The sequence below is a fragment of the Python bivittatus genome, unplaced genomic scaffold (assembly GCF_059951505.1).
Source record: "Python bivittatus isolate LINGU-HERP-01145 unplaced genomic scaffold, Pbiv_v1 ctg000030_np1212, whole genome shotgun sequence".
NCBI classification, from domain to species: Eukaryota; Metazoa; Chordata; class Lepidosauria; order Squamata; family Pythonidae; genus Python; species Python bivittatus.
Genome location: NW_028277031.1, coordinates 6,177,908 through 6,188,719, shown reverse-complemented (window position 1 = coordinate 6,188,719; position 10,812 = coordinate 6,177,908). Strand labels below are relative to the sequence as shown.

Here is a 10,812-nt window from a genome sequence, read left to right as displayed (position 1 = left end):
ATAAAATTTATTTATGGGCTCCACACACCTTGGGGCACTCCAGGTGAAAGGTGGGTGAGGGTGAAGGACCAGAGAAAGGGATAGGGAATGGATGGACATGAAGATTGGAGGGAGTTGGGTGTTTGGGGGAGTAGATTAGAGGAGATCCTGGTTGAGAATGCCACTGCCAGACAGCATTTAGTCTCTGGGTAGGCTCAGGGTGGGGATGAGTGAAGATAGAGTAAAAACATACAGGGGGAAGAAAAGGTTTACAATATAGGGAAATAGAAGGTGGGAGAGAGGGCAAAGATTGGAAGGGCAGGGGGATTGGAAAGGAGCATAAACCATTTTAAATAAATAAATACCTGCGGGTAAAAATAGCTAATATAATTGTCTGAAGATTGCATAATAAAACCATCCCTATTTAATAAAGCTTAGAAGCAAAGAAATAAAATAGGAAGCAGCAATGCTCTCTGCCTATTGTTTCATGGCTTTCAAGGCTCATTCAGTTTCAGAGGTTTTATTATGACCTGTAGGCAGACTTCTGATGAAGATATTGGCCGTATTTCACATACTAACCTCAAGGAACTCCTTCCGTATCTGGAGATGCTGCCACCTCCTTACGTGTGATGCATACTGTCCAGCTTTTTTGTGTAAAATATGTAATAACTTGTATCAAAGAAGTATGCAGCACCACCAGATTGCTTACTTCACCCATGAACTTCAGAGACTCTGTAATTCCAGGATGCCTTCAACCAACTCCTCTGATTCCTCATTCATAAGTAAGGATCAGATAAGTGTACAAGTTGCTATGGTAGAGAAGTCTGACAATGTTAAGTCAGAAGCTTCTGACCCCAGACAGAGCTCTGAGCAGCTGTTGGTTAATAAATGTTTAACTCTGTCTGATAATGATGATGAGATGCTGGAAGACACAGGCTGAGTGCTGAGCTGGATAACTAGAAGACAATTAAACAGAAGGTCCCTGAAGCTCAAAACGACCTTGATAAATTCTGGAAAGCGGACATGCCCATCTCTTGCCAGATATTTTTAGATGTGGAATTGACTGGAAGAGGGGTGGGGAACTCATTCTACCATTCATGTTATATTTCTGTGTGTTCCAAGTTCTTGTATTTGGCTCCCTCCTAATTCCTGGGGCTTATACTGTACAGCTGCTGGTCTTGGACACACTTCCAAAGTCCTCAAGTACTGATATTATACCTTAAGATTTCTCAGTTCTTTGGACTGGCTGATAATTCCTAATTACAAACTGACTCACATCCATTTTTGCTTCCTTCACCAGTTGTAACTTTTGGACCAGAAACTGACCTTATAATGAAGTCCTACTGAGCATCTCCCAGTGAAACAACTTTGATACAATTTTTGGACCAACCTCAAAAGTAATGTCAGTTTTGGGATTTCTGAAGCAGTATGCTTTTATGTAGAAGTAGTTTGAAGACTTAGAGCAGGAGTCTTCAAGGGCACATCTTACATAAACTGTAGGAATTTGTAAAAATGGTCTGATTACTAAGTATATAGAACCCCTAACTATTCGCCTATTAGCATCTAGTATTTTCTGATCAAATCTGTAAAATATGGGCTGAATAGCAGCTCTCCTTGTTGTAGGGATTAAAATAAATTATGTTATGGAAACTGCAGGTAGCAAATTTGAGGGTTTCCATGCAGGATCTGCAGCGGGATGAGCAGTAGTGAAGTCCTGCCAGAATTTGTCCTTCCTCAGGAAAAAAAAAAAAAAAGGTGGTTTGCAGAAGGTTGTGTTTTTCTTCTAAAATGTATGAAGTAGCAGAAGTCCTTTCTATCTTAAAAAAAAAAAAAAGCAGAAACAAAAATTAAAAAGTGCAGCAAACTTTCAGCAGTTTTGGGCTCTTTAAAAAATAGAGGGCTTTCTGCCAGAGCTTTCAGGAAAGGTCATACAATTACACAATGTCACAAACTTACACAGGTTAGCAAATAGCCAGTAAATGCTATTTGGCTGTGAAGGAGACCAGCTGAGAAAACATGGGTTCTTTGTTGAAAGAACAATTCTTCGTTAAAGAAATAGGATACCCTAGTCCTTCAGACGGGTTGTTGATTCCTTTACTGCTGGCAAATCTAGCTCTGCTTTTGGCTGGAATCGAATATTGCTTCTGCTACTAATGAATCGCATTTTTAATAGATGGCACTGTAGGAATAATATATAGGCCTGGCAATGCCATTTGGTTCTCTTGATTAATTACTCTGATTAGGAATAAGCCAGCCTGTTCCCTTTTCTCCTTCAATGGTATCCTTGTCAGAGGGGGAGTGGACGTATTTTGTAAATGCAGGTACTTAATATTCTTTTAAGAGCTGCTTTTCTTCATGCCTGATCTTTGTTTCTTGGATATGAGCCCAGAGCTGATAACGTTCATAAAACAAATATAGTAAAAGCAATATATAGGTCTTTTCTCTTGATGGGCATTCCTGACTGTGAGTAGATCACAGGATCTCCTCTTGTTGACTTTAATGATCCTTTATGTTTTACTCCACAGTCATGTTGACTGGTATATTTTTTGCCCCAGTGCATGACAGTGTTCAGACACTGCATTCTCCAGCAGTCATAGTTCTGCCCATCAGATACAGGAACTTTTCCTCTCCCAACAAGACTCCCTCTTTTAATAGGCTTGCCTTAAGTTTAGATATGGATTGACAAGGCAGAACACCCAAGGGCCTTATCATTGTGACCACAGGCATCACTGGCCAACAAGGGGGAGCAAATTTTATGTTATGTATGTTATTTAGTTATTTATTTGGTAAATTCATAGCTGCCCATCTCCCATATGTGACTCTGAGCAGCATACAAAGTTAAAAACATAGAAACAATACAACAAAACAGCCAAAGAGCATAACAACAAAAATCATTAAAAAACAATAAAAACCATTAAAAAACCCCATAATCTGCAGGAGAGCACATGCAGTTTTGCTAGCAATACAGCCACTTTGCAGGATCCATGCCCACAGTACAGGACCCCCAGGCCAGATGGCAAAACCATGTTTTCAGGTCCTTCCTGCATGGTGAAGGATACGTGACAGCACCAGTTGAAGAGAATATATGTAGCTCAAGGTTGAACTGTGGAGTCCTTGGGGTTCTCTGAGCTTGGTTCTTTTCTTGTAAACGTTTTGGTACCCGGCTAGGGAACATCTTCAGTGCACAACCAAGCTCAGAGAACCCCAAGGACTCCACAATACATGACAGCATCATCAGATGACTTATGTGCTTTGGCGGGTTAATGTATTAGCTGAGAACATTGATAACAATGGCATTTCCAAACAGCATTCACTAGGCCCTGCCTAGACGTATAAACTATTTTCAGTCTTTTTTAAATTTAATTTTTATTTATTTTGTTTTATTCAACTTACTTTCTATACATGTGAGTTTTAACTGGCAGGTCCTTAGGGTTTTATTGGTTTTGTTGTATTTGAGCCTGCTTTTAGTTGTTGTTTTATTTAGTGTTGTAACTGCTTTGCTGGTTGTTGACCATCAATCAATCAATCAATCAATCAATCAATCAATCAATCAATCAATCTATTTTCAACTGAAAGCAGGGCATATCTAGCGTATCTCACATTTTCACATGCAAACTCACCTTTGATGGATCTTTTGACAAATCTCATGAGATTTCCCAAAATCATTAGATTTATGGTAGCTTGTTGTTTCTGTTCTATTTCATCCTTTCCATCCCTTTCTTGGGCCTGCCCCATAGCGCAAATAAATATATTTAAATTTTATTTCCAATAATGATTGGACAAAAAAAGGAAAGAATAGGAAAAGAAAAGGAAAAACTATACACAAATTGCGAATGCATGGAAGAAAGGCATACTCAGTCTAGAGGAGGAGAAATCAGGTCCCTTCCAATCAGTTTCACTTTCACTTTCCTTCCAATCAGTTTCACTTTCACTTTCCTTCCAATCAGTTTCATTTTCACATACTCCTCAGTCCCATTTCTTCTTCAATACGCATTTTTACAATGAGAAAAAAATGACAAGGATACAAACTAGACTGCCAGCTTAGTTTGAAAGGTAGATGGCTGTTTACTGAATCTTTTCAGTGATGGCCATCTGAACATGAAATCCCCTTTAATAAAGACTGATTATTGATCAGGCAAAGTCTGTTTAGTAAGCTTCTACTTTTGATGAGGAGTAACAGCATTTCCTGATTAGAATAAATAGCTGTAGTTTTTGTTTTTTAATTACTTTTTCTGTAGATGTATGTGTTCACCTGCAAGTCCAATGCTACTTAATTGGGAAGAAGCAGCACTGATTTCTCTTGCTTAGGTAATTGTGGTTTAAATTCTTTCAAGTTGCAACTTCAATTTGCTGCTGTGGTTTTAGTTTGCATTTCTTTTGTAGACATTGAATGTTTTATGGATCTTACTGCTGCCATGAGTACCTTTCTCTGAATATTCCTATTTATTAATTAATTAATTTATTTATTGGATTTCTCTCCTGCCCAGCTCCCCTACAATAGGGGACTCTGGGTGGGTTACAAAGACAATTCACAGAATTATAGAGGGGCTAGGAAACCCTCTGCTTCCAACTGTCTGCCCATTTCAAGAACCCACATTCCATTCAACAAAGAGTTTAGATTTCATTTATCATGGATTCCACTGTCAAAACGCTCTTGCCATTAGTATTTTTTTTTTTTTTCTGTCATTCCATCAGGATTTGCCTTCCTCTAACTTATGTTCATTATTCTCTGTGATGACAGAAAAGAGATCATGGAGTATTCTCCATGACAATCCAGGATTCTGAAGACCATTGTTATATTTCTCTTCCACCATCTTTTTTCAAGTAGACTTGGTTGTTCTCCCAAGCAGCCCCTTGTTGGATGTGTTTTTGTCTATATTTTTGTACAGAGTGACTGGATCCCATCTTGTTCTGTTCTGTATTGTGTTTTTATTATTTATTCTATTGTGAGCCACCCTGAGTCAGTTTGCAGAAGGAGGCACCTAAACTGATCATCATCATCCCCTCAGATCAGTTCCCATTCCTTGATCTCCTTTGCTGCCCTTCTCTGAACATGTTCCAGATTGTTTAACTCTTAAAGGGTGGTATATAGGATTGGATAGAAGTTCAGAGGCTTTTGTTGTCAAATGCAAGACCTTTCGTGCTGAAGAAATATAAGGAAATGAGCACAAATGTATTCTACTCATTGTCTTCTGCCTTCCGGTGTTTGAAGAAACAAATGTCAAGGAACTCAGATAATCAACAAGGGATAAGCAATAACATTTCAATAAAGAAATTTCTAAAATTAAAGTACACTCAGTATGTCATGTAATTAAATTATTTAAACCAGATTTAAACCATAAATACTTATGTTTTTAGTGATTAAATGCTGATGGGCTCTCTTTGGGCCTTTCCGGCCAGTATCTTGTGGTCTATATACACCAGGCAGGCTAATTCCATCATACTAAACAGTATTTGGCCTAAGATAAATTAATTAAATAGCAACTGAAATTTATAGATAATTCCCTAGTCTGGTAGTGTATGCTGGGAAGAAAGGAGGCCTTGGGTTAGTGTAGTTGGGGCCCCGGTTGGATATGTTTGGGGGTGCTTAGCTGGGCCCACCATCTGTTCTTGATTTTTATTCCCTTTCATACGTCTTTGTTATTATATTGCATTCTTTGTATTTTGCATTTCTTTTGGTTTTATCATACACCATCCAGAATTAGTTTTGAAGTCAGGCAGTGCTTAAATTGAATAAATTAAAATAAATTAAATATGGAATAAAAACTGAAATAAACAACTGCAACATAAAATAGGTATGGACAAATCACTCTGTATCACATCTAAGTCAGTTTCATATGAGTTCCTTTCATCTACTTGGTCTTGTGGGGCTCTGTTGGTTTTATTTATTCCATTTTTATTTAATGTTATTGTGAGCTTCCTAGGATTACCATGTATAAGACAGGCAGCCATATAAGTTTTCTAGATAAATAAAAGAATAAATATTTCCATGCCCTTCTCTCTCTCTCTGTGTGTGTGTGTGTGTGTGTGTGTGTGTATATATATACGCACACACGCACACGCACACACATAGTGTATATATATATATGATTTACCATTTTCTCCAAAGTATGCATTTTATGCAATTATCCCCAGTATATTCATATATTATGTGACTTTCCTGAGCTACAGACATGTAAAAACACATGCTCTGAGGAATAGCCATGTGCCAACTTGTGTACAGATACACAGACTTAACTATGAATTCGAATATAAACCAAATAAAATCTTCTCTCTCATCTCATCTCATTAGTGACTTTATCACAATTCCTTCTTCCATAGAGACTCATAGTGCCCTAGTAAAAAGGTGCCAGGAGTGAAAACTCTGGAAGACGAAAAGAGGATCATGGACAGTGAAAATGGTCTACACTTCCTGCCTTCTGGTGTGTTTTCACATCAGTTCAGTCATAATGTGTTTTATGTTGCCTTTGTAGGATATCCTTCCTTAATGAACTACACTGTGGATTAATAAAACCCACCAAGGCTTGATCAATAAGCTATGGTTTAAAACATCCTGGGTTAACCTGATGTGGCCACCAAACCATAGATCACCTAAACTACTTTTTCAGGTTGGGTTTGCCAACTTTAAGGTAGCATCCTTTCCATACTCCTTGAATGCCAGATAGGACTAGATGTCGTGATAATAAATCACAGCCACAGACTCTTTTAAATTTAGCAACGATTGTTTTCATCCCACTGCTGGACCTTCCTTTGTTGCTCCGTGCTGTTGGCATTCTTTGTCTAGAAACCAGCCTTCGAATGAAGAGCTCCATCTCTCTACAAAGCCAGTGGGGTTGGGGGGTTGTGGACAATGTAGCAGTTGCAATTAAAAAACCTCATTAAGTGTCCCGGGAAGAAAATGGCCCAGCCCGCTATTCTTTGCTTATAACAAAATAAAGTATATCACAAGTTAATTTCAGTTGAATAAAACAACCTGACCAGATAATGTGATTGCCACATCCAACGACAAAAGGGAATGGGAGAATTCATCTCTGCAAATATGTATGTTAACTTGTGGTTGAATGAGACAGTTGTAATTAAAATCTCCTTTGTACCTGTATATTGGCTGAAACTTTGAAGCTCTCTCAGAGTAATTAAGTAATATTTCCCATGCCTTTTGTGTCAGTGGCATACAAATGATGTACAGATCGTTTACCGGGCATTAAACTCTAAATCTATCATAAACTGCAGCTCTCATATCAGATTTATTGCCAGATAAAATCTTCGGAGTTGTTTTCATCATGGGAATTCTCTCTTCCATTTTTCTATGCCCACCAGAAAATGCAGAACGACTAAATAATTTAGATGTACTTCCTCTCATGCAGCTGAACCAAAAAAAAAGCTGCCTTATTTCTAGTATCATTAAGAACTGTGTGTTAGGGAGACACGGATGTGGTATACTTTATGTTAGAAGCCAAGAGGGGCTTAGCTCTATATTGAGTCCGTGTCTAGTCAGGAGGGTAATAAAAAAAAAAATGTGCATTGGAATGCTCCATAAAGCATAACCCCATGAAGATTACTTATCTCCCACAGCTAAGAAAAGGTTCCTGGGTTGTGTTAAACTACAATGTGGAGTCCTTGGGGCTCTCTAATCTCAGTTGTTTTCTTGCAGACGTTTCATTACCCAACTAGGTAACATCATCAGGGCAAGTGAGTATAGGGTTTGCTCCCTGATTATATTGCCCTGCCAGTGTTGGTGGGGGTGTAGTTTTCTCCTTGAATAGGGTATTGTTTTCTACTTGATTGTTTGTCTGGAGTTAATCCCTGTTTATCTGGGTGTTGGCTGCTGGAGAGGGTGTGTTCTGATCTTTTTGTTTCCTTCTTAGCTTTTTTATTGTCTCTTTTGAATGGTGTGTACATCTATAATATGTTGTGTTGAGAGGTGGTGTGTGTAAACTGTTATGTTATATGACTTCACCTGTTATGATGAGTAATTCCACAAAATATCTTTTGTGGTTTTACGCAATGTATGAATCTAGTCCTAGCCCAATATAATCTGCCATTTGATGGCATATCTTTGTTGAGTTGATACGTTGTTCTAAGTTATAATGTGGTTTGTATGCTTTGGGTCTAGCTTGTCAGACCAGGCTATTATAGTTTGTTCAACAAACCATAGTTTTAAAAATGAACAAACAATGGATTCAATTATCAGAATAGGCAGCAATAGGAGTTTTGGGTTCCAGAATGTGGGAACCTTTAAACTTTTTGAAGATAGGAGAGAGAAAGAGATAATATTTTAGATGTTGTTATTATTGTTGTTGTTATTGTAAAGACTAACATTCACTTGACTTGTGGTAGGATAGCTTCATAGGATATGTCCATTTAGTTTTCTTGGCAACAAGAAGGACATTGTCTTCCATTGCTTATTTCTGGGATTTTTGATTTTCTACTCTAGCCTATAATCTTGGAATTTCCTGATACTCTTCCGTCCACTTCTAACAATATATGATGATGCTCAGCTTTTAGGGATGTGACAAGGCCCTTCCTAAATGTGGAGAAAGAACAACTGGTTAACAATAGCTGGTTAATACTGGGCTAACAGCTGAAACTATTTTGCACTTTACTCTTTCATTTCAGTGGGCTTTAAGAGGGAAAATGTCCCAGTTGCATACAGATGGTTTGATTGATTGATGGCCTAAACTAATTTTTTAAAAATAATAATAATGGATATATCAACCTTTGTCATTAAATGAATTTTTTTAGTTGAATGCAAGAGTTCCAGCCATGTGCATAATTCTGATGTACAGAATTCAAAGAATCACTTTTTAAGGCAAGGACCACATCATAATCCAGGAGTTATTTTTGGAGTGTTTCATGAAACTTCTCCTAAGGTTGTACACCACATTCTTTGTTTTTTCTTCAAACCAAAATTTGTCCAACTCATAAGCCAAATAACAATAAAACTTATGGAAATTGTGGCCCGTCAAGAACCACATAGTAAAAGTGGGTTTTTAAAAGAATCCTTTTCATAACAGATTTTAAGCCATCTCCGTCACATTGATCCCAACAATTCCATAAGAATATCCAAGTTTGGGATGATTTGAATGAGCAAGGATTTGATGAGGTTCAATGAGAATAATGTTTGCTCAAATATAGAAGATTAGTTAATCCCAACATTCCCATTCCCCAGAAGATCTGTTTTAGGATCATCACCTTGGAAACCAATGTCACATCAACTCTTCTAGATTCTAGCTTTCTCTTGGGGTCCTAACAATTTCCAAAGCTTCGTTAACTGCTCTACCTCCATCGTTTGCATATATCTCCAAGTATCCTCATACCTTTCAAACATCATGCAACGATTTTTCTCTATAATAAACATTTATCTTCTCTATAGTTAACTTTATAATAAAACAGCCTCTCCAGATGTGCTCGATCACAAATGCACAGTCTTGGCATTAGAGATGCAAGATGAGAAAACTACATTTTCAGCCTAGTTACATAAGATTTTTATGAATCTAAGGGAATATTTGATTAGGATAGAAAAGAAAGAGGCAAAGGGGGAGGGGGAAACAATCCACCAACACGGAAACTTTTCTAACTACCCTGAGATTAGCACTTCATTATTGCCAATCTTCTCCTTATGTTAGCAACGCATGTAATTTTTATGAAAGCAAAGAAATTACGGCACTGCAGTGACGTTCTTTTTTCTTTACCTGCATGGAACTTCACACAAACTCAGAATCTGTCTTTCTCCAAGCAAGGAAGAGTGCAGTCGTCGTCGTTCCTGTTGTCCTATCCATTATTTATATGCTGAGGCTTTTTGGATCCTTACAGCAATGTCACAATAACCTCCATGAATTCTTGATTGAGAGATAAAAAATTAACCATAGGAAGTGAATTACCATTCAGTCAAGTTTCAAAACAGCCACCATGAACTTACAAGGACTGTCAGAGCCACGTTTTAACACTATAGTGCAGCCTTATCTCACTGTGTGCAAAGATGCTTCCAAAATTCTCCCTGGAATTTTTCTCTGGGTTTTAAAGCTCCAACTACTCTATTTCTTCTTCTCAAGTAGAAATCCTACATGAGGCAAGTTTTATTTTTCCATGAAAACATATATACATCTTGTGCACGGCTCAACACCCACAGACCTCGCTCAAGTATTCTGGCACTTCTTAGCTTTTACTCCACCACACATCATTAAACTCCATGTAGAACTGTGGGGCACTGATAAATAATCTTCATGCAAGCATTCAGACAATTATATTGAGATTTTTCTTCATGGTCACTAAACTGCAGGAGTGCATTTAAGTAGCAATGAACGTTCCACAAAGAGAAGGTTGATGTGCTATTATCCACACGTTGGTGGACATTACTAATGCAAAAAGGGGGGAGGATGAAAGTCTACACCTATTGTTCAGGAACAATTAGTTCAATCCAAGGTACATTAGCCAATAAACAAACAAATAAACCAGTAGGACTGCTTGTGTGTTTATAGTGATTAGAGGAATCACTATTTTATTTTATTTATTTTATTTTTCAAACTTGTCACCGCCCATCTCACTGTAGAGCAACTATACTGGATGAAGAATGGAAACCAGTAGGACTGCTTGTGTGTTTATAGTGATTAGAGGAATCACTATTTTATTTTATTTTATTTTATTTTATTTTATTTTATTTTATTTTATTTTATTTTATTTTTCAAACTTGTCACCGCCCATCTCACCACAGAGTGACTATACTGGATGAAGAATGGAGAACTCTAGTTTCAAATGGCCTTTCTGCCATGAAGTTCATTAAGGGTTAGAGGGCAGTCGGGAATTCCCAACTCAGTCTATCTGGCAGAATTACTG

At 37.6% G+C, this 10,812-nt stretch overlaps 1 pseudogene; it reads right to left on the bottom strand.

Annotated features, from left to right (window-relative positions):
• Nucleotides 1-8,703: 8,703 nt before the first annotated feature.
• Nucleotides 8,704-9,265, bottom strand: LOC103056018 (ELMO domain-containing protein 2 pseudogene; annotated as a pseudogene).
• Nucleotides 9,266-10,812: the final 1,547 nt, after the last annotated feature.